Source organism: Bubalus bubalis, chromosome 3, assembly GCF_019923935.1.
Source record: "Bubalus bubalis isolate 160015118507 breed Murrah chromosome 3, NDDB_SH_1, whole genome shotgun sequence".
NCBI lineage: Eukaryota > Metazoa > Chordata > Mammalia > Artiodactyla > Bovidae > Bubalus > Bubalus bubalis.
The window spans coordinates 32,841,500-32,866,456 of NC_059159.1; the positions used below are offsets into that span (position 1 = coordinate 32,841,500).

A 24,957-nucleotide genomic window follows, 5' to 3' on the forward strand; every position below is an offset into this window, starting at 1 on the left:
AAGGAGCCAGACAGACTGCAAGAGAGACAGTGGGAGAGAAAGCCCTGTGGGAAAGGTTTAGGTTTCTCCCCGCCCTCCCTCCATCCCTCCTGCCTTCCCTCCCACTCATGTGTGTGAGACAGATGGGGAGAGAACAGTAAGGGGACTATGGGTTGGGCACGTGGTGTCTGAAATCTGAGTCAGGGAGGTGAGAGGATGTACTGACTCATCAGCCCCATTTTTCATCTAGTCGCCTAGACCAAAATCTTAGGGTCAACCTTGACACTTCTCCTTCCTTCACACCTCACATCCACTTTTTCAAACAAATTGTCAGCTCCAAGTATAAATGCAGCCCATTTGGGGGAGGGTCAGCACCCTCCTGTGGTGTCTCCTTGCGCTCAGAACGACACCCGGACTCTCTCTGGGACTCTGTCTTCCTTTCTGAACCCAGCTCTCCTCTCTCATCCATGTCTCCAGCCCAACGAGCCCCATTTTTATTCTTCAAGCACAGCAAGTCCATTCCCACCTCAAAGCATCTGTCCAGTGGTGTACCTCTGCCTGGAATTGTCAAGGCTAGGTCTTCCCCATCATTCTAAAAACATGTGTTTCTTCCTTGGGCGGTGCAGTGTTTTTTGATCTCCTATCTAAAGCATGTACCAACTGTCCCTCCTTTGTATCCAATTGCCTTATGACCCTTATCATAGTTTACATCTGTCTTATTTACATGCTTAGTCATTGATGGTTTCTTTCTGGAAGATAAACTTTGGAAGGAAGAGACCATTTTTGCCTTGTTCATGTTAGTATCACTAGTAACTAAAAGAGTGCCTGGTGTATCGTAGGGAACTCAGTAAATATTTACTGGATGAATGAGAAGGAAGCCATGAGATTGCACAGCCAAGGAAGCAGTGGAGAAGGATGCTGTGTGATCATCTCATACATGGCACCCACCTGTGAGTACCACCTGAGGGCTGTGACCAAGGAGCCTCGCTTGGCAGGGTGCATATCGCGATGTCCAGAAGGGCTGGCTCAACCCCAGTGGACCAAGGTCAGGGATGCTGGCTTCAGTCCTTTACAACAGACCACATCAAAACCTTGGAATAGGTCTCCTAAATGGATCAAATTCTCTTTGGGCTTCTGTGACCAGGGTGGAAAGGGCAAGGGAAGAGGGAGGGACAGCCTCCTCATGACATCTGGAAGGGCAATTTCTCAAGGTCAGATTTTGCAGAAGCGTTTAAAGCTTCTACTCAAGACCCAGGGCCAGGGAGCTTCCATGGACACCAGGAGACTCAGTCTGCTCGCAGCTGCCTCATTCCTGAAATTGAGGTTTCACACAGAATGCTCTGGATCAGAACAGTTCACCTGCAAGGCTTGTGAGGTCAGCCCGCCACTCTTCCTCCTCATACCTGAGCCCCTTCTCACCTGCCGACCTTCAACAAAGGGCTGAGAGGTTCAGGGACCCTTCCAAGGTCAATGGGAAGTTTTATCCACCCCACTGCCTTTCGGTAATAGCTCGAGCATCCATCCCAGATAAATGAACATTTCCCTTAGGTTTAGAAATCGCCAGAAGGCGTTGCGTTCTTTTGGTTCTGTTTTTATTACATCATGAACATCAGTACAAGGTTAAATACACACAGAGACATCAGAAGGCTGCAGAGAGAGTGCATATTAACATACTTGTACATAGAGAGACCGACAGAGTACACACATACATGGAGAATAGAGATCCCAGCCGCCGGAGAGCTGGCTATATCTGGGATGCATTCCTACACAGAGATACAGAGAGTAGATGTCGGTTGATAAACGTCATCAATTAAACTCCAGCCGTTTGTGTTACAGTTGACAATGACGGTGGTATAGAGAGCCTTATTACATCTCTGAGGGTGAAAGGTCCAGGGAACCTCAAAGAGCTTACCAGAAGCATCTCAGAGGCCAGGCTCTGAGGGGAGGAAAGAAGCCAGTGGTGACCACAGAGATAATGAGGGGAAGAAAACGGACCATCAGTCGCAGGAGCCACGGGGCAAGGCAGTGGGGACATTGGAGGTGTCGTTTGGTGACATTGAGACAATCGAAGGCCCTCCTCCGCCTAGAGCCTCAGGGCCAGCCCCGCCTCCATTCTCCACAGGTTGAAAATGGCCCCACAGGAGCCTGTTTCTGCTTTGTTCGAGTTACATTTGGTGACTGAATTTCCAGAGCTGAATACAAGGCAAAGGGCATCACTCCTGCAGGATGAGAACTGCCATCAAAACCTCCAGCTGTCAGCCTTGGGGTCTGGCCCTACCTATGCCGCTGACTAGCTGGGTGATCTGGACAAGCCACTCAACCTCTCTGAGTCTCAGTTTCTTCACTTGTGATATAATGGTCCTGGCTAGTTGCCCTCTAGATTCCTGCCAGCTCTTATAGAGGGAAATTCAGGGGACTTTTAATAGCATCTTTTCTTTATCAACTTTTTATTTTGTACTGGGGTATAACAGATAAACAATGGTGTGATAGTTTCAGCTGAACAGCAAAGGGACTCAGCCATAAATATACATGTATCCATTCCCCTCTAAAGGAGAAGGCAATGGCACCCCACTCCAGTACTCTTGCCTGGAAAATCCCATGGATGGAGGAGCCTGGTGGGCTGCAGTCCATGGGGTCTCGAAGAGTCAGACATGACTGAGCGACTTCCCTTTCACTTTTCACTTTCATGCACTGGAGAAGGAAATGGCAACCCACTCCAGTGTTCTTGCCTGGAGAATCCCAGGGACGGGGGAGCCTGGTGGGCTGCCGTCTATGGGGTCGCACAGAGTCAGACACGACTGAAGCGACGTAGCAGTAGCAGCAGCATTCCCCTCTAAAATACCCTCCCATCCAGGCTGCCACATAACCTTGAGCGGAGTTCCCTCTGCATAATAGCACCTTTTTCTGAAGAAATAAAACATACAGGAAATGATTGAAAGAAGGTAATTGATATTCGCAGACACCCGCCTACCCACACCCCACTGTCACCCCCAGAGACCAGATCCAAAGCCAGCAACCAGACACCTTGAGACCCCGCTCTGTGCCGAAAGCCGTCACAAGGCATTCAGAGCAGACTTCTCAGAACTAGGAGCCACTGGTGCCTGCTCCTCAAAGGCAGACGTGACATCACATTTGCTTTATAGACCCCAACCCCCAACCAACCTGGTGCCCGGCTCGTAGAAGATGCGTTGTCTTAGCCTCCTACAGCTTTATATGTCAGAGCGATTGGACTGAAGTTCCGCAAGGTTCGAGTCCAAACATTTCAGCCTCTTCCTTTGTTTCTGAGGCTCAACTAGAGGGACTTCAAAACACCAAAGTGGAAACTGGGAAAAATAAAGTGATGTGTATCAAGGAACTGGCCACTGCCTGGCAAAGTAGTGGCCGGGGAACACGGCAATTTCTCCATCATCTCTGCCTTTCCCTCTCTCTTTTCCTCTCCGTTTCCACCATCAGGAGAGGGAACAAGACCCCTTATGTTCTTGTCCCCTGTCTGCGAGTTACCGCTGAGACTTGGAAGGGTCTGAAATAGGAGACTCTGTTCTCTGAATGTCTCTAGGTGGCCATTGTCATCACTCTCTCTGTTTTCTCGATTGCCCAGTGCTCAAGAAGCACCCACCTTGGGACCATCTGAATTCTCTTCGCTCCTTGGAGGAGTCACTTCACCTCTCTGAGCCTGAGTCCTTTCGTCTGTACTAGGCTGGCTGGAGAATGCGGTGGAGTGACGGATCTGATGTGCTCAGCACTGAGCCTGGCAGAGTCACTCAATAAACCCTTTTAGTTTCACTTCATTGTTATCATTACTGTTACAAAGCAGGAAGAGGGTTGGGAGAGGGTGGATGTGGCAGTGACACTATCCTGCTGTCACAAGCGTGCCCTGTGGGCCTCCGGGGCTTTGGCTGCAAACAGCTGGGGCTGCACCCTGAGCAGCAGCGACACACGGCTGGCTTCCTAAGGATGCATAATTAACATCCAGCCAGCGGAAGCTTCTCTTCTGAAAAGAAGGGCAGAGACACAAACCCCAGAGTCCACCCTGGAGCAGGAGGTCCACAGGGCCTAGAATTCATTGCCTCCCTGAACTGGGAGGAAATGGAGGACCCTGGGAAGAGGTGGTGGGAGCAGCATCATTGTCCAAGGTGTTAGAGGAGAGCCCTGGCAGAAAGGGCTGCCCACGAAATGGGCGAGGAGTACCACTGTCCCTTCTTTTAGGACCTTTCATCCCCCTACAGCACTTTTGCATGTACCCCCCCCCCCCCACCCCGCAATACACACATACGTGCCTTTCAGCTTCACCCCCCACCAGGTCCTACAAGGTCTCCTTCTCTAGGCAATGACAGGCTCCAAATAGCTCTCTGCCTTAGCAAGACATCCCTCAGCTATTTAGCGCCTTAGCATGGGCTCATTTGTGCACTAAGGCTGCGTGTCCACGAGCAATGCCTCACATTAGTCCCTGTTAAATAGTGGCTACAAACACATGCAGCATGTCTCTGGAGGCTGAGACCAAGGCAGAGCGTTGAGTCATTGGTCCAGGCAATATCAACCAAGGGAATCTGACTGAACGCCTGACGCAGGCACTCTTTCCCTCCTGCCCAGATTGCATTCTGAAGTGGCCTGAAAGCCCCTTGCAGGAGGTCTCCAAAGAGACGGTCTGGAAAAGCAGCCTTGTCAAGCCGCAGCATATTTAGGGATAGAAGCAAGCTGTGAAGTCGCACAACTCCAGGGGGCACCCTTCACACTGCTGCCTCAGTGCGTGGAACCGCTTGTCTGCAGCAGCGCTGGGCACCGCCCATGTGCTCATTCAGCAGCCCTGGATGGAGGAGTCCTGGAACAGTGGTCAACCAGCCAACTTTTATAGGTGACGAAACTGAGGCACGAAGGTGAAATGACCTGCCCAAGGTTCCCTCCTAAGGGGATACCCCCCCATACCCAGCCCAAGACATATTTTATACCACACTTTCCCTGGTTTGCTCAAAAGACCAGCCCTTCCCTCCTACAGAGCAAAGATGTATCTATCCATAGGTCACCACTGGCCCAGATATGTTTATATATACATAGACACACATATATATAGGATATATCCAATATGGTAGCCATGGAGCACACATGGCAATTTAAATTTAAATTAATTCAAATGAAATTTAAAATTTAATTTTCTGTGTTACACCAGTCATGTTTGAAGTATCCAGTAGCTATGTGTGGCTTGTGGCTACCATATTGGGAATTTCCATGATCTCAGAAAGTTCTACTGGGTTGGCTGTAGATTATACTGGGTCCACAAAGAGACTGGGAGGTGGGGCAGAAAGAGTTGTGGTTTTCCTGTTTATCTGTGTTTCATTCATTGCCCCGTGTGCCAAGCACGGTGGTAGCACTTCGCCTGCCTGACCTCATTCATTCTTCACAAGCTCTGTGATGTAGGTATTTTCACAAATCCCTTTTCACAGTTGAACTCAACAAGGTTAAGTAACTCGCCATGATCACACAGCCCATAAATGATGAGCCAAGGCTCTGACTCAAGTCTGTTTGATTTCAGAGGCCAGGTACTTAAATACTAATCTCTCCTGTTTCCAGTGGATAGAAAAGGATATAGACCCAAATGCTGCTATTAGAGGCAAGCAAACAGATGCTATTTGCACGATGGCAAAGACAAGGAAGGGGCTCAGAACCAATTACAGGAATTAATGAGGCTTGTTGGGTCCTAGAAGAGAAGACCAAGGGTGAGTTCATCCTGTCCTCTAAGAATGGGAGACGGCCTTGCAGGCAGTAGCCCTCCGTGGGTACCAAAAGCCAGGTGTGGAAAACAGCTCGCCCAGTGCAGCTCAACCTATGACCTGCAGGGATAGAGACCAGGTGGTGAAGTGCTCCGGGGAGAAGTCAGCCCCCCAAGGTCACAGGGCTCCAAAGTGCTGAACCCTGAGGCTCGTGCTGGGTGATTAATACCCAGAACAGCTCGACCTTGGACCAGACAGCATCACCCTGGGGCTTGGGTTTCCCACAGGTAGAGCCCTGCAAAGTGGCCACAGGCAGAGGCAGCTGCTTGTCCCACTTGCCTGAAACTTTCCTGGTTTTAGCCTTGAATTTCTCACTTCCTAGGAACCGCACATTCCTGGGAAGACTCAGAATGGCTGGTCACCCTCATCAGAAGGTAAGGCATCCTCCCATGGTCCTTGATTTGACTGCATATCGGATGCTTTGAACAGTATTAATGACCGACTCCCGACTCCAGACATTTTGATTTAATTGGTCTAGACGTCAGAGCCTGAGAACTGAGCCTTTTAAAAGCTTCCCAGGTGATTCTAATGCACAGTTGCGGTAGAGAGCCACCAGCTTAGCCTGAGGAATCTGGCCTGATCCTGTTGCAGGGTTAACCTATCACGGCTGAGCTTTGTCTGTATCCCTCTGTGATGTTGTGATTTATAATAAATATACATTTCATCTCTGCCTCGTTTCTGGCAAAGAACTCCTAAAACCCTTGGAATTCCTAAGCGAGGAGTGCAATCAGGGTGTCTTTTGTTATGCTAATGAAGCGAGTTTTTGGACCCCCCACCCACCCACAGCCGGGGGCTGGTTACCAGGGAAACCGTTGTAGTCATTAGATGGTTGGAACTTTGAGTCCTGCTCCCAGACCTCCAGGGTGGGGAAAGGGGGCGGGAGGTTGAACCAATCGCCAATGGTCAATTATTTACTCAATCATGCCTATGTAGTGAAGCTTCCAGAAAAACCCCAAAGGCTGGGTTCTGAGTGTTCTGTGAGCCCATGGAGGTGCTGGGCGAGTGATGCACTCAGAGGACGTGGGAGCTCTGAGCCCCTACACACCGTGCCCTGTGCAGCTCTTCCATCTGGTTGCTCCTGATATCATTGATGACACGCCTGTATAATTTGTGTGTGTGTGTTTAGTCACTCAGTCATGTCTGACTTGCAACCCCATGGACTGTAGCCTGCCAGGCTCCACTGTCCATGGAACTTTCCAGGAAAGAACACTGGAATCAGTTGCCATTTCCTACTCCAGGGGATCTTCCCATCCCAGGGATCAAACCCATGTCTCCTGCACCAGCAGGCAGATTCTTTACGACTAGCCACTTGGGTTGCCCCCATTCGTTTATAATAAACTAATATAAAACAAGTAGAAAGGTAGAAAAAGAAGTAAGTAATCCAGTAAGTAAAATATTTTTCTCTGGGTTCTGTGAGCCGCTGTAGCAAATTCATTGGACCATAAGGAGAGGTCAGAGGAACCTCCCACCTATAGCCAGAAGCCTGGGTGACAACCTGGACTTGTGAGTAGGTCTGAGGTGGAGAGGGGAGGGGCAGCCTTGTAGGACTCAGCCCTTATTAACCTGGGGAATCTGACATCATCCACAGTCTCTGGGTAGGGAGCATCAGAAGTGAGTTGAATTGTAGACACCCAGCTGGTATCAGAGGATGGCTTAGAGTGGGGGAAAACCCACACACTGAGTGTCAGATACTACCCTCCAACCAGGCCCGATATAAAGCCAGCCTGGCATCTGAGAGCTTCCACGCCGTGGGTCCAATTTAATTTTCTAGCCACTTCATCCTAGCTAGTGAAGCCAGCTAAAGTCGCTCAGTTGTGTCTGAGGCTTTGTGACCCCATGGACTGTCGTCCGCCAGGCTCCACTGTCTATGAGATTCTCTAGGCAAGAATACTGGAGTGGGTTGCCATGCCCTCCTCCAGGGGATCTCCCTGACCCAGGGATCAAACCCAGGTCTCCTGCATTGCAGGCAGATTCTTTACCGTCTGAGCCACCAGGGAAGTCTCATCCCAGCTAAGCGCCCCATTATCTTAAGCAGTCACTCTGGGAACTCCTGATGCAAGGAGTCAATAGATCATACTTGAAGAAACTGTTCTCACCTCCACCTTCTGAAGCCCCCTGTTGACTGGACCGTTCTGTGTGGATGCAGAGGTGGTGTGTTTTTCCCTATATGCGCTCTAGCTGGTAAGTAACTAGAATTTGAGGTAACAGTTTCAGGGAATGCAGGGCCAGGTCTGGGCAGTGACACGGTGGTGGGGGTCTGGGCAAGCACAGTAAGTAATGGACAGGCAAGACAGAGACAAGGACAGGATTGGGGGGTGGGTCTGGGCTGGCAGGCACTTTAATTCTGGGGTGGAATTCTGACGAAATAGGAAGAGGGAGGAATAAGGCAGCTGTTCGAGGGTGCAGGGAGATAAAGCCTCTGCTCCTGCCACGGCCCCCTTGGCTCTGCTGGGATAAAGCCCCGCATCCATTCAGCTCATGGATGTGATCCTGGTTGGGGGATGGGGGCCCCTGGCTGTGCCCCAGTCTCCAGTATCTTCATGGGGAAGGTCTGCCCGCTTGCCCAGCCTGACTTAATTGATATTTCTCCTAATTATCAGATTTAATCACCACCTCTCCAGTGAAATAATTTTTGACTCAAATGAGAAATTAGTATAAAAAAAGGACAAGTAGACAAAGAAATACAAGGGAGAACAGAATTCAGTACAGAAAGCATTTTTAAATGGCGTGTGTGTGTATGTGTGTGTGCGTGTAGTGAAACATTATTTCCTGTTCATCGCTGTCCATCTGACAGGAGCCCTGAGGCAGGGTCTCTGAGGGGCTCCTGGACTTGGCAGCTGTCTCGGGCTGGGCGGGGGGAAACCAGGGGCTCTGAGGCTGGCGAGACTGGGAATCTGGAATTCAAATATGGCTGTCTGGCTTCGGGGCAATCCGGACGGCACCCCTGGGCCTGGCCCCTTGCCGAGGGTGGGAGGTGAAGCACCTGTGGCCTTTCTTGAACCAGAGGTTGGAGGGGTGGGCAGGTGGGGGGAGGGGGAGCGAGGAAGAGGGTGAAAAGGTGTGTGTGTGTGTGTGAGAATTGTATCTGGCTGACCACTGAAATGGCCACAGTGATCAGAGGTGACCCTGCTCTATGGGTGAGGAAGCTCCCGTGAGCTCATAGTAACCCTGACTCAAAGCTTCTTGAACATTCTTTATACTCCTGGAACACTTACCTATTAGTGTTTAGAGCATCTGGGAAAGGTCCCCATTTGCCAGAAGGCTGCCCTCCAGGGTCCCTTCCTACTGCTGTAGGAATTCTGGTATGGAGGTTAGGAAAGAGACTGGGAGAGAGGAGCAGAGAGGCGTGGAACCTGTGAAGAGAGCTGACTGTGTGGCCATAAAGAAGCAGAGGGGAGCGGGGCTTGGGGACCTCAGGAGCGCCGGAACACAGGGAGACCCGGAGCTGGGGTCCACCCTCAGGAGGAGGCTGCCCTCGCCTTGACCTGTCATCCGGTGACTAGCTGAGACTTCCAGAGAATTCCAGTGCTGGGGAGACTTTTCCTGGGGAGACTGTTTCCTAGGGAGACAGTGGAACCAGGTGGAAGGGCCACCAGAGGATCCCAGATCCCTGGAGGGTCTCCGTCCTCTGTCCACAGTCAGGCTGGGATCTGGTGTGAGACCCAAGTTTGAGGCCCACAGCTTCGCTTGTCCCCCTTCTGCTGGGAGGCCCAGACAGGCTCACAAAGCCGCAGGTGGATGGAGGAGGCCCTTGAGCTGAAAATGCCCCTGTGGACGGACACTTTTCCCTGGGCCTCTTAGCCCCCCATGGATTCATCAACAGACCCTCCTCTGGCACTCCTCCTACACCACCACTCTGGAGGAAACGAGACAGGAAACGTCAAGGAAGGCCTCTGGCCCAGGTCTGAGCACAGGCGGCTGGGAGTCTGGCCCCCTGCCCTTCCTTCTGCAGCGAGTCGGGACCCGACACCACCAGTGGCTGCACCTCTCCAGAGGGTAGTGGAGCGTGTGGGCTCAGAAGCTGCTGGAGCAGAGTGTGAATAATGGAAACTGCTTCTGCCTTCATTAGGCTCACATTAAAATCTCACTCCCTGAAGCTTCAGAGGTGGCAGGGAGGCCCCTCCCTCCTCCATGGCCCTGGATGCCCGGGGCCTCCTTCTGCCAAAGTGCACACATCCACGCATCCCTCCCACTCTCCCCTTCCCCTTCATCCTCCCCGGGCTCACCATCTGCTCCACAGTGACCGTCACTTGCCGTTGTCCCCTCCCCCTCCTCCTGCCTCCGTTCCCTTGGGCACCCCACAGCCCTGAGCAAAGCAGTTACTCCAGCTCTCTGCCCAGTAACTAGGAGCGCAGGCCAAAGCCTTGGCACGCGATGGTCCTGTGAAAACAAGGGTGGATGGTGGGCAGAGGGGGTCCTTCATTTGTGTCCGACTCTTTGAGACCCCTGTGGACTGTAGCCTGCCAGGCTCCTCTGTCCGTGGGATTTTTCAGGCAAGAATACTGGAGTGGGTTGCCATTTCCTTCTCCAGGGGATCTTCCCGACCCAGGGGTCGAACCCCAGTCTCCTGCATTGGCAGGCGGATTCTTTACCACTGAGCCACCTGGGAAAACCTACCCCCACCCCCACTTTGGCTTCTTGTACTGGCCTGTATATTCCCAACCTCCTTCTGATAACGAAGAAAGAATGGTAGTGGCTGATTTGCTTTGTGTATGACTGAGAACAGAAGGGAAAGCCCTTAGGAGATGTGGATGGAAACTTTTATTTTCAGATATTCCTAAGCCACGGTTTCTCAGACTGGGGAATACTCCCATTTGGAGGCCAGATAATTCTTTGTTGTGTGTGTGGGTGGGAAGATTTGAGGAGGGACTGTTCTGTGCATCGTATGAGGTTTAGCAGCATCCTTGGTTTTGACTCAATGAGGCCAGTAAACTGGCTTCCTCCTGCCCATCCAGCTGTGCCTGGGGAGCAAAACTGTCCCAGCTTGAGAACCACTGTGTAAGACTGGGTTCTCATTTAGGTATCCGTGTGGCCTTGGTGTGTGTCTTGGATCTACCACCACCCATCCCACCCCCAGCTGCCACCCTTGCCTCCTACCATTTACCCTTGAGCATCCTGGAGCTCTCAGAGTTGCTTTTTCTTTCATTTGACAGATGAGGACGCTGCCTACTTTGCAGATGGATGTGAAGAACACGAGATAAAAACTCCAGAAAATATATTTAAGCACTACACTCTGTTATTATTATATGCAAATAAAACTAAGTATATATACTCAAGGGAGAGTTAATTTTAAGTGATGATGGATAAGGGCACTTCAGAAACTCAGTATGATTAGATTGGGAGATTTGTGAAAATAGTTTAAAAGGAGGAAGAGACTCAAGAGTCAGGCTGAGAGAAGGAGAAAAATGTGGGAGCAGGTGCCAAGAGACAGATTGCCATAAAAACCAGGGTCTTGGAAAACATGGTGGTTAAGAGATCGCAGTTGATTTGGGGGTAAACAGAGGGGCTGATATGGGGATTCAAGGGAGGAATGTGTAGGTTAGGGTTGGAGGAGGTGTGTGATTATTCTAGGATGAGGATTTAGGAACTTGAAAGCTAGCCAAAGAGGGTGAGCAAAGAGGAGAGCCTGCACAAGCAAGATTTAAAGCAGGAGACCGACCCACTCCACAGTAGAAAATAAGACAGCTTCAAAGACAGAGTTAGGAATGGGCAAATAACCAAGTGAGGCTGGTCAGGGCCAGTGAGCCTCAGCCTACATTGCTGGAAAGAATATACTCTCTTTCTCCTGAGGTTGGTAACCTGGAAGAATGTAAAGGAACCTGCCTAAGGAGGCAGCAATGCAGAACAGAGAGACAAGAGATAGATGACTGATGATACAATCTGTACACCTGGATCCAGCCATGCCTGAACTCCAGAATCCCAGGCTCTTTCAACAAAATAAAGGATCCCTTTCACTAGTGAATGTGTTGATTCCGACCAGTGTATTACCAATAATTGCTGCCTACAAATAGTGAGCACCACAAAGTCCTTTGTGCCAGTTTCTGAACACTGTTGAGCTATTATGTGCTGATTTAGTTATCCATTTGCCCACTGAGAGCTCACAGGACCGGCCTTGGACAAAGCTAAGTCAGGAAAGTTAGCTCTTCTCTTCTAGCATCACAAAGCTCCAGGTTCTTTAGTCCCGGTAAAAGTGAAAGTGTTGGTCGCTCAGTCATGTCGCTTAGTTGGGTCCAACTCTTTTGCAACTCCATGGACTATAGCCCGTAGCCCACCAGGCTTCTTAGTCTATGGAATTCTCCAGGCAAGAAGAATACTGGAGTGAATAGCCATTCCCTTCTTCAGGGGATCTTCCCAACCCAAGGATCGAACCTGGGTCTCCTGCATTGCAGGTGAATTCTTTACCATCTGAGCTGTCAGGGAAGTTCTTAGTCCCGATGCTTTCAGCCAAAACAAAAACTGACCTGATGATAGATTTCTTTTTTTGCCCTTTTTAGTCTGAATGAGATTTGAACAGGTTTTTGCCTTTTAAAGCAATTTAGGCAAACATTTGTTTGGGATCCTGATAATCTTTGCTGAGAGGCACTTTAGGGCCCTCAGGGCAGCTGGCCAGAAGGTGAGTTGTCTCGGGTGACTTGTTATCAAGAAGAGTCACATCCCTAAGACTAGACCCCAGGTTCTCAGGAGGGGGCAGTACAAGCTAATTTCATTCCAAGCTGGAATTCAAAAGAGTCAGGCAGGCCAGACAGGATATTTACAATAGGGTCTTGGCATTAGCAAATTGCTAAATTGAAATGTTTCCAGCCTTAGAAAGAGTCAGGGGCATTAGGACACTCTGGCTGAAGCTAATCCTATTATTTGGAACTCTATCAGCACCGGCTTCTGGCTGGAGCCTAATCTCAGCGGTGGATTACTGAGTGGGGGAGCTGCTTTTCTTTTCTGTTCTCTTGGCTTTCATGATATTTCCTGGGTATGTGGCTGGATTAGGACAAAGACTGTGGCTGGTCCTTCCCTTGTTCCCATCCTCCTCCTAGCCAAATCCCACAACTCCCTGGGAACGCTGTTTGTGGTTAAGAGTGATAAGCTAGTAAGAAACTTTATTTTGCGAACAGTGAAAAAACAACAAAGGAAATCGACTTTTCGCTCTAACTTGCAGGCTGGACTCAGCACAGTGATTGTCATATCCTCTGAATGCCCAAAAGAAGAAGAGAGAACTTTGCTAAAACTGAGAGCTTCCTTCCTTCCTTCCTTCTTTCATTCATTTGATTGTTCACTCATTCGTTCATTCATCCATTTGCCCATTCATTCATCCATTTGTTCATTCATTCATTGCGGTGGCCCTTGGTGCCTCCTGAGGGTAGGTATGGTCATGATCCATCTGTGCTCATACAAACCTAGACATGTGCATGAATGGGGCTGCCTGTGTATTTCTGAGATCAGGGACTCAGTAAACTTCTTCTGTGAGGGCTGGAGTGTAGGCTATGTGTTCTGTGTCACAACTATTCAACTTTGCCATTGTGGCCTAAAAGCACAGCAGATAATAGATTACAAATAGCATGGCTATGGTCTAATAAAACTTTACTTGTGAAGGCAGATGGCACCAGATATATGGCCTGAAGTGGTAGTTGGCTGACACTTGGGCCCTAGCCACCAACTGTACTAGTGACTCAGTTTCCTTGTGTGAACTTGGTAACCACAGTCTGCCTATTTCTCTGCACCCCTTCTGTGGTGGGTGTTGGAGACTCATCTTCCTGTGTGTTAGTACAAGGATGGGTCAGGAAGGCAAGCGAGGTAGACCAGATGGCCCTTGAGATTCCTCCCGGTGTCCACATGCCAAGTTTTAGGGTGAATGAAGACTATGAAAAATCCCTTCCTCAGTGTGTCTGTTCATGGTCTGACTGTGGGTGGTGTTCTGACTGACCTGGAAAGGGTCCTCAAAGATAAAGGGGCACAGTGCCCATCCAGGGCTGGGGTCTTTGCAACCCATCTTTTGGATCTGTTGGTTGGGTGGTTTATATTGTATATGGCATATTGATTCATTCAACTCTTTATTTTTCTCTGTAGCTGAGCTTAGTGGAGGTGTCTCAATTATTTTTTGATTATCTGCTAACTCCATGTGCAGCCTTATGCATGACATTCTGGTTTCAGAGGAAAAAGACTTGGGAGCTCACAGAGTAGCAGGGAAAAAGAAAAATTAGCAATTAAGAGTCCAATGTGCTAAGTGTGGTGAGAGCAGTAAGCAGTCATGTGGAAGGACAAGTTGGTTCCAGGACTATATCAGAGGAAGGTGGGGTGATACCATGTCTCTTTCTGGGGCTGCATTCCAGAGCACAAAGAGCCTCTTGGAAGAAAGAACTCACCTCTCAGGGGCCACCCAAGGACCACCGCGCCCTTCACCTGCTTAGGACTCCAGAGCGCTGCGGCTGAGGTCTGGGGAGCCCGTTTGTAGGAATAAAGAGCGGCCCATTCAAGGCAGAAACTTCCCCTATTTGCTTCTTACAGCAGTTTTTGTTTATCTCATTATCTCCCAACCTGAAGAACAGGACCATCTGGCATGCGGGCATGTTAACAAGATCATAAATTAGGAGGAGAAATGAAGCCAGATTTCCATAATGGTCGCAAGACAGAAATCAACAGCGCTGGGAAGGAATTTGCCGGGAAGGTAGGGTGGGAGGGAGCCGAATGAAAAACGCCTCAGCACATCCAGCCTGAATGAAAAACACAGATCCAGAGCCATTTAGGCGTGTTTTTCAAAAAGTGCTGGCGCAGCAGTGGCCCCTCCCCGTCTTCCTCTCCCTCCTCTGTCTTCTGGGTCCTGCCTTCGGAAGGGGGCCAGCTTGAACCCCCTCGCTCTCCTAGGTCATTAGTGCAATTACTCTAATAATTGTTTGAAGACTCCCTCTGCATCTCACCCAGTGCCCAAGGCCTCACACGCTTGGACCAGCGCTCAGGCCACTGGTATTTCCATAGGCTCTGCCTCCTTCCAGGGATCCTGGGCCAAGACAGCGACAGCGATTAAGTGATAAGAGAGGACACTGCCCATCCAGGACCCAGATGTTAAGAGTGCCCCAGTGCCTGTGCACAGAGCCTTGCCCGGTGTCACCATCAGACTGCCTTCGGCTTTTTGGCAGAAAGCCCCTCCCCGTTCCCTGAGTGCCTTAAAGAAGCATAAGAGCAGACATCCAAGATTATGGATCGGGTTCCAGAACCACCATGAGCAAGTCACATGAATCCTTTGGTTTCCCAGTGTCTATAAAATTTATATTTACGTTATACTGTAGTCTTTTGGAGACCCAGGTTCGATCTCTGGGTCCAGAAGATCCCCTGGAGAAGGGAATATGGTCTATTAAGTGTTCGATTGAGTTATGTCTAAAAAGATGTGACACCTTAATTGAAAAATACTTTATTGCTGAAAAACGTTCGCCATCATTGGGGCCTTCATTGAGTTGTAATCTTTTTGCCATAGTAACAACAAAGATTACTGATCACAACTCATCATAACAAGTATAGTAATAATGAAAAAGTTTGAAATATTGTGAAAAATTAACAAAAAATTTCAAGCTTTTGTTCCACTGATTACCCATCAGGGAGAATGGTTTCTCCTTTTCAAAAATCAAAAGCACACTTGATAGAATGAGGATGAACAAACCAAAAGCATGATCATTTTTAAGTTACCTGATGGAAGAGGAGGCTGATATTGTGAGGGTAAAATAACAAACTTCTGGTTTTTTTTTTCCAACTGGGGAAGTAATATCATAATAGATACACCTCATGAATGTGTTGATGTTAGGTAGCACAAGGCTCTAATACCACCCGCAAATTTATCTCTACTCAGTTTCTTTTCTTAAAATTATTTTCATTTATTTATTTATTTTGGCTGTGCCAGGTCTTAGCTGCAGCATGCAGGGTCTTTGGTCTTCATTGCGGCATGGAGACTTTTTATCTGGGGCATGTAGAATCTAGTTCCCTGACCAGGGATCAAACTCAGGTCCCCGCTTTGGAAGCGTGAAGCCTTAGCCACTGGACCACCAAGGAAGCCCCTCTGCTGAGTTCCTTTTCAAGGGGCAGTTCACCGACACATTTTTCACTCTCTGCCATGATTTTTCACCTATTTAAGCCTCTAAATTTTTAAACAAGTCAATTTTGATCATTTAATGTTTCCTATAAAATTGCTGTTTTTGTAAGTATCTTCTGTATCTATGGTTTCTTCCCCTATCTTGGTGCTTATTTTGTGTCTTTCTCTCTCTCTCTCTCTAGCTCTTTCTCATCAGTGGACACTTTCTTTGTATATTTTATTTGTATTCTGTTTCAGCCATAATTCTTGAATTGACCAATCCCTTCTGTTTGTAATCTATTCACTTCTGCTTTTATCAGTTATACCCTGCAAGTTTCCAAGGATTATTTAATTGGATCTTTCTACATTCTGAGGTGAATGAGTAGTTCCTTTGTTTTCATTCATTTTTATTCAGTAAATTCACTGACCTTTTCTTTATAGCCCAATATATGTCACATGTTGTAAATGTCCCATGGCCACTAGAAAAGAAAATATTTTGACTTCTTTGTAGGTTAGTGATGTAAATATTTAATTGTTGAATATTTATGCAGATAACTATGGCTTTATTTATTCTTTGAATTCTAGATTTCTTAAGAAATGCTCCCCTTTATTGTTTCTGTCAGTTTTTTTTTCAATTATGTTTGGACTTTAGGTATTTTGATATAATATTGTTATGTACATGAAGATATAGGTCTATTAGATCTTCATTATGGATTATTTATTTCATGAGTAAAAAATGACTATCCTGTAAATGATCTCTTGAATTTTGTGCACCACTGCTTTTTTTCCATCGTCTGGTATTTTTCTGTCCAGCTCTTAACTTTAAAATTTTTGGAGTAATTATGCTTCAGGTGTATTTCTTGTAGGTAATACAAAACTAAGTTTTATTTCTTGACCCATTTTGAAAGTCTGTATTTTAACAATGGAGTTGAATCTATTTATCTTTTTTTTTTATATACATGACCTGTTCTTATTTTTGCATTATTATTGTTATTATCATTTTGGTTTTTTGCGTTTTATGTTTCCTTGATGCTTATTTCATACCATTAGCTTTATGGGACCATGTTTATTTTCCTATAATGTTATTTTTAGTTCTACTGGTAGTTACTGGGGCTTCCCTGATAGCTCAGTTGGTAAAGAATCTGCCTGCAATGCAGGAGACCCCAGTTTGATTCCTGGGTTGGGAAGATCTGCTACAGAAGGGATAGGCTACCCACTCCAGTATTCTTGGACTTCCCTTGTGGCTCAGCTGGTAAAGAATCCACCTGCAATGCAGTAGACCTGGGTTCAATCCCTGGGCTAGGAAGAACCCCTGGAGAAGGGAATGGCTACCCACTCCAGTATTCTTGGGCTTGCCTTGTGGCTCAGCTGGTAAAGAATCTTCCCGCAATGAGGGAGTACTTGCAGTTTTACAAATATTGTCAAACTTGTATTGTTTTATTTTATCAAAATCAATAATGAAACAGTACCTCATGACTTATGTATAAATAGGAGAAAAATATTATCACATATTTATATCTTTTCCTCTCTTCTTCCCAGATTGACTTGGTATGCTATCAAATTTTGGGCCCTGTTTAACGCTCATAAATGATTATCCTTACATTCTGCTTTTTTTTCCCCTTCAAGAATATTTGCACTGTTTTGTAACTGTTCTGTCAACCATTTTCCAGGCCTGTTTAAATGATCTCTGTGGTCAGCACCAGAGCCATGGTCTTCTCTTGTGAACCCTTGACTCAGCTTCTAGTTGTTAGGTATACATCTTGGTGTACTTTTTTTTAAGGATAAAACTGCATAGTATACTTTGAATCTTTGCATCTCTGAGAAAGCCATGGTATTGAAGAGTAAACACCACCTTGATTGTTAGACGTGTTCTTGGTCTTGGATCAAAACCTCTCCTTCTCTGTGCAGCATCCAGCTCTGTCTTCCTTGCCTCCCACCTTCCTCTATCTTTCCTCTTTCTTGCTCTCTCTTGTTTGCTTTTCAGCTGCTTTCTTCTGGAATTTACATCATTCTATGTTATAGAGGCCTCTGCACCAAATTGAACTAGTGCTCCTTTGTGGATAGCTTTGTTCTTCTTTGAATCCTTTGCTTGGACATTTGTCAAGTTCTTTATGCTTGAAATGAAAGAAGCATCATCAATGTTTGTCTGTGCATTGGATTACTTTCAATTCATTGGACCTGGAGAGTTCACTCCATCTACCCATTCTAGTGTTTCTAAATTCAGGAACTTTTCCTTCTACTCTGTCCTATTTTATCTTCTGTTTCCTTTTTTAAAAAAATTGAATTTCTCTTCTTTAAGAATTCTTTAAGAATTTCCTTTATCTCAGTGTTGGGTTTTACTCTCTAAGGTCCAACTCCCAGGCCTTCCCTCTGCCCATTTCCATCTCTTCCTCCTTTTTCCTTTAACATCTGGGGAGCATCCCTTGACCTTCACTATCTCTGTTGTTTGGTATTTTTTGTTGTTTGCTTGTTTTGGTCACACTGCACAATATCTGGGATCTTAGTTTCCCAACCAGGGACTGAACCCACACCCCCTGCCTTGGAAGTCAGGTGTCAGAGTCTTAACCACTGAAGCATCAGGGAAGTCCCCTGTTGATGCTTTTTTATGGAATCTGTTTTTCTCCCTGCCATCTCCAAAGACATCATTTGCTTCCAAGTGTTTTCCCCTTAACCCGCCTTGCTGTTAGAAACACCTACAGGCCATCATCCTATTCCTCTTGGTTTAGCTCCTATTTTATCAAATGTGTGGCCTCTTCTATTTCCATGAAATTAGATGCCATCTGATATTTACATATATTTCTAAATATTTAAAAAATAATTTTTCTAATTTTTGAATACTGTGTTTGTCTTTTCATACTTCTCGTGTGTGTGCTCAGTTGTGTCTGACTCTTTGTGACCCCATGGACTGTAGCTCACAGGCTCCTCTGTCCATGGGATTCTCCAGGCACGAATACTCTAGTGGATAGCCATTCCCTTCTCCAGAAGATCTTCCTGACCCAGGGATCAAACCCAGGTCTCCTGCATTGCAGGCAGATTCTTTACGGCTGAGCCACCTGGGAAGCCCTACCCTTTCACACTTGTCAAGGCAAATGGAAATCTTCTCCACCCTCCACCACACATTCCCTGAAGGCCAAGTCATGACTTTGGTGCTGACCGAATAGAATCACTGTCTCCCTCGTGTCTGCCCTGTTATTCATTTTAATCCTGTTTCAACTGCTCTTGGGGGAGAATGAGGAAAGAAGACCCCTCTGGAAGGCTGGATCCTAGCTGCTCCCTAGGACCATGTCTCCTAATCCTGGTTGAAAGAGAATCCAAACAGAAGGAGGGTGGGGGTGACCTTGGAGTCACCTTAAGGGGGACACTGTTTCTCAATAGGAGAAGTGTGGGGAGTGTCACGTTTTTATGTATGTGCCCCTGGGGACTGAGCTCTGTAAGAAGCCTTCCCTACAGACCTCCTGGAACCCCCTCACACTAAGTGCTCGTAATTGGCCATGAAATGAGGAAAACAGAAAAGGTGCTCTGAGGTAGCCCAGCACCATGAACAGAGGCTTCAGGTAGAGGCAGCACCTTGACCATCCAGGATGAGGGAAGCCAGAGCTGGAAAGGCTGGCTGTGGAGGTCAGACAGGAACCCCAAGAGGAGAGACCTGCTTCCCCACGATGCAGTTCAGTCAAGATCAGCAGCTCTGCTGGGCACCAAAGAGGTGGGGGAGACAGAGGAGGGGGAGGAGGAGGGCAGGGGCTGGAGACACAGGTCCAGGAGGGCGGAGATGCTGGGGACCCTCCCGTGGGGCCCATACGATCCAGGGAACCCAAGATGGCAGCCCACGGGCATCACCTGCTGTTTTCTTCCTTCTTAGGGGCTATACTGGGGCTTCTCAGGTGGCTCAGTTGTAAAGCATCCTCCTGCCAATGCAGGAGACGTGGGTTCAATCCCTGGGTTGGGAAGATCCCCTGCAGAAGGGAATGGCAACCCACTCCAGTTTTCTTGCCTGAAGACTCCCATGAACAAAGGAGCCTGGAGGGCTATAGTCCATAGGGTCACAACGAGTCAGACATGACTGAGAGACTAAACAACAGCAACAACAAGGGGCCCTAGTAACTGCTCATCAGGGCTATAACAAATAACCACAAACTCTGACATTTGAAACAGGTCTTGCTGGGCTGAAACTGGGGTGTCATGTGGCTGTGTTCCTTCTGAGGTTCCAGGGGAGAATCCGTTCTCTTGTCCTGAAAGCCGCCTGCATTCTTGGCTCGTGACCCCTTCCTCTGTCTTCCAACCTAGCCATGTAGCATCTTCCAGCCTCTCCCTGACACGCACCCTCCCACCTCCTTATATGAGGACCCTTGTGAGCACATTAAACCCACCCAGATAATCCAGGGTTGTCTTCCAGTCCTAAATCCCCTTTGCTATGTAAACACCATATACAAGGTTTCAGGGCTTGGGATGTGGGCATCTTTGGGACCATCATTCTGCCTGTGCTGAAAGCTTCCTTCTCTCTGGACCCCAAGTATCATCTTCAGAGGAAATGGGAGAAGCCATGACATCTCAGGCAGGACAGGGTGCAGGTTGGGGCCTCTTCAGGGACAACCTTTCCCAATCAGGTGGGTTTGGGAGGGAGGGCAATACTGGCCTAATGAAGGTGAACCAGGATTTGGTGGGGGACAGCAGCAGACACGTCAGGAGGTGTCCTCCCCAGATTCAGCCCCCGATTCTGGGAGGGCTGGCTGCCCCCAGTCAAATGCATTCTCAGCCCTACAATGAATGCAAGCTAGGGGTAGAACCCACCCCCCTGCCCCCCACCCTGGGCTGCCCAGCCCGTGTGGGTTCTGACCACATTGGGCCAGTACAGAAGAGTGAAGTCTTCCATGGTGAGCTCAGGGAAGCCCCAAGCCCTTCCCAAGACACCCACCTGCACTGGCCGAGCCTGGGGGAGGGGGCCTTGGGCAGTCTATGGCTGCAGCTCCTAGCACCACGCCAGGCTTCCAGCTTCCCCTTTTGGGATCGGACTTGGCCCGGCCAGTACACTGACCAATCCAGGCACTGTCTTGGTATTCCTCCCTCTGGGAATGACCTTAGGGTAACAGGGCCCTCCCTCTCCTAAGGTGAATGTTCAGATGAAAATGGGCCTCCAGCCCTCCTGAGTTCTCACTGTCCTAACAGAAATCAGGCATAGTAACCCACTTTCTCGCAAGCCTTTGCATGTGGGCTACACCCTGGAGGATGCCCCTGGTAGATCCCATCCCATCCCTGTCTTATGAAATCTGGCCTTTCTGTGTGCAGCTTGTCCCTTCGCAACCCAGTTACGGTGTCCGAAGCCGAAAGGAGTTCAGCTGCACTTGAACCATGGACAGAGAATCCCCAGCACCCATGTAGACGGCGTGTCAGGGAAGCGAGGAATATGAGAGAGCTCAAGGCGAGAGCTGCTCTGAGAGCGGGTTGGGGGCGGGAGGCCCCGGCGGTGAGTGGACCGTGAGTGGAAGCCGGGGGAGCAGAGGGAAGCTGTGATGGATAAACTCATCTCACCCAAGATGCTGAACTGGGAAAATTAAAAATATAAATTAAATAGTGCATCTGTTCTCCGAGGTCCCCTCCAGCTTTAAAATTTTATGCTTCCATAAGCTTTGGGGGAAAAGAATAAACCAACCACTAATAGCAAGGAGATTTTGAAAGCTTTAAAGGTTTTAGATGCTGTTCGGATCAGGAGCAAAAATGCTGGCTGCACACACACTGGAGGTCTGAGGGGAGAGATGTGGCTTGACTCTCCATTCTCTGAAGGGAAGCTTACGCAGAGCAAAGCTCACTTTCAGAAACTCACATGGGATCTATTCTGCTGAACAAAGCCTTTGGAACACGGATACTGTTTTCCTCTTCTACCAACAGAGGCTGCAAGAAGAGGCTCTCTAACCCACCAGGTAGTTCCCACTCCCCATAGAAGTACACACTGGTTAAGACAGGGTGCAAAGGCATCCCTTGTTAGAAGTCCTGACGCGGACTGGACGGAGGCTCTGAACTACGTTATGTCTGACCATGAGGATCCTGGGGAAATGCCCCTCTCCTGCCCCACCTTCCTTCACTTCCCTTCATTCGTGTAGAGACACAGTCAGCTGGCATGGCTTTTTGCCATCTAATGAAAAGCAGAAGAGACTGGGGAGTCTTTGAGCTCAGGGTCTTAATGGGGTCAAAGTGAAAAAAATTAGAGATGATCTTTGTTTTTCATAAAGGGAAGGGTGGTCTCTACTTGAAGTTGAATGTATGCGAGTGTGTGTGTGTGTGTGTGTGTGTGTGTGTGTGTGTGTACATAGCTTGCTAGTCCATAAACGCTCTAAGGGCAGAGACCATCTGTAGCTTGTTCCTCATTATAACCCTGAGGCCAAGAGCAGTACCTGGACAGAATAGATTCCCTGGTGGCTCAGTGGTAAAGAATCCACCTGCCAATGCAGGAGACTGGGTTCGATCCCTGAATCAGGAAGATCCCCTGGAGAAGGAAATGGCAACTCGCATCAGTATTCTTGCCTGGAAAATCCCATGGACTGAGGAGCCTGGTGGCTACAGTTCATGGGATCGCGAGAGTCAGACGTGACTTAACGACTGAACAACAACAAATACATACTCATTGAATGAATGAATGAAATTAGGAGGGAAATAAATCTTCCTACCCATGGTGGTGATTTAGTTGCTAAGTCGTGTCCAACTCTTGCCCTCCAGGCTCCTCTGTCCATGGGATTTTCCAGGCAAGAATACCAGAGTGGATTGCTGTTTCCTTCTCCAGGGGATCTTCTCAACCCAGGAATCAAAGCCAGGTCTCCTGCATTGCAGGCAGATTCTTTACCAACTAAGCTCTGAGGGAAGCCTACCCATAGGAACTCACTTTGATTGGCTTGCACATATATCTTGGTAATGTTCCCCACGAAACCACTGAAATTAGCTGGAGGGATGGTCCATGTTGAAGAAAAACCTGTAATTTTTTCAAGTTCTGGGGTTTCCTTATGGCTGCTGAAAGGGAAGACTTAGAGATGTAGTCCTCTGTTTAGAAGGCATTTAGTAATATCCAGGCCATCCTAAAGGAGATCAGTCCTGGGTGTTCATTGAAAGGACTGATGTTGAAGCTGAAACTCCAATACTTTGGCCACCTGATGTGAAGAGCTGACTCATTTGAAAAGACCCTGATGCTGGGAAAGATTGAGGGCAGGAGGAGAAGGGGATGACAAAGGATGAGATGGCTGGATAGCATCACCGACTCAATGGACATGAGTTTGGGTAAACTCCGGGAGTTGGTGATGGACAGGGAGGCCTGGCATGCTGCGGTTCATGGTGTCGCAAAGAGTTGGACACGACTGAGCGACTGAACTAAAGTGACTGAATATCCAGGAAGTGAAAAAAGTAAGCCTACAAGGGACAGACGGGGATGAAGAACTGAACCTGCATCAATCTGTCATAAATGAGCAGAAGGAAAAAGCACAGGCAGGTTGCAGAAGGCCAGCTCAGGGGAAGCGTGGGCCGGAAGAAGGTCTCTGTGGAGGGCAGTGGTCAATGAATTTTGAGGATCGACAATGTCTGACATCAGCTTAGAAACTGTTTCCTGCTTTCCGCTTTTATTTCACCCTCCTAACCTCACATTTTTCAGAACAAGTGCTTATAAAACCTCTCGTGTAAGGGGTTGCTTTAGCAAATGAACCGAAAAGAAGGATGGGGTCTGGGGTGTGTGGTCTGGAGAAAGAGGATGCCTGAGGGAGGAGAGAAGGGACAGACACATGAACATGTAAACTGTAGTGTGACTCAGGAATGGATGTGGGGGGATGCAAACACAGCCGCCGGCGGGCTGAAGAGTGGCCCCAAAACCTGTGAAAAGTCACCTGCATGACAAGAAGGGACTTGGCAAATGTGACTAGGTTAAGGATCTTTTTATTTTAATTGAAGTATAGTTGACTTTCAATGTTATATTAGTTGCAGGTGTACAACATGCTGCTGCTAAGTGGCTTCAGTCGTGTCCGACTCTGTGCAACCCCATAGATGGCAGCCCACCAGGCTGCCCCGCCCCTTGGATTCTCCAGGCAAGAACACTGGAGTGGGTTGCCATTTCCTTCTCCAGTGCATGAAAGTGGGAAGTGAAAGTGAAGTCGCTCAGTCATGTCTGATTCTTCGAGACCCCATGGACTGCAGCCTACCAGGCTCCTCCATCCATGGGATTTTCCAGGCAAGAGTAGTGGAGCAGGGTGCCATTGCCTTCTCCAGTACAACATAGTGATTCAGTATTTTTATGGATTATACTCCATATCAATTTATTATTTAATTTTTGCTATATTCCCTGTACTGAACATCACATCCTTGTATCTTATTTATTTTATATCCGTAATTTGTACCACTTAATACTGTATTTTTGCACAGAGAACTAGGAAAAGCTCACTCTTCAGAAAAGGAGACAGATGAGTGTATGGGGGAGGGGTACTAAGTTCTGATCACCTGAGTATTTTGGTTCAGTAATAGGCAGTTCAAGGAGGGGAGGGGTATTCCACCCCATGGGACTCTGACCTTTCTGGCTCCTTTTCCAGGAGACACAACACATTAATGTCAAGGAAGTGAGCATGTGATGGTGGGCGGGGGGGGAGTAGGGGTTACATGCCAAGGAAAGCTATGACCAGGGAGAAGGGGCTGGTTTTACCTTGTTCCATAGGATTGAAAATCACTCAGGCAAGATGGAAGATGCCATCTCTCCACCATGCGTGCATGCTAAGTCACTTCAGGTCTGTTCAACTATGTACAACCCTATGAAATGTAGCCCATCAGGTTTCTCCGTCCATGGGATTTCCCAGGCAAGAATACTGGAGTGGGTTGCCATGCCCTCCTCCAGGGGATCTTCCTGACCCAGGGATCAAACCCACGTCTCTTTTGTCTCCTGCATGGGCAGGTGCATTCTTTACCACTAGCGCCACCTGGGAAGCCTGCCATCTCTCCTCTCTAACACCCCACATCCATGAGAAGCAGGCTCTCCTTTGAGCAATGGGTCTAGGGCCCAGGTGGGCAGGGGACTGAACTAATCATGATGTTGACAATGAGTTCATACAAACAGGAAGAAAACTCTACCAGATCTACTGATCATATGGCTTAGCATGCCTTGTAAATTTAAACAATATCTTCTGTACCATCTTTAATGCAACAGCT

General features: G+C 48.1%; 1 protein-coding gene and 1 long non-coding RNA gene across 2 annotated transcripts in view; one reads left to right on the top strand and one right to left on the bottom strand.

Moving 5' to 3' along the window:
* The window catches only part of SHISA6 (shisa family member 6), a 260,291-nt gene that overhangs the window by 48,888 nt on the left and 186,446 nt on the right, over positions 1-24,957 (bottom strand). The window lies entirely within an intron of this gene.
* Positions 7,743-11,020, top strand: LOC123465566. The gene is made up of 2 exons (XR_006640798.1): positions 7,743-7,925; positions 10,898-11,020. It is a non-coding gene; the product is annotated as an uncharacterized LOC123465566 (long non-coding RNA).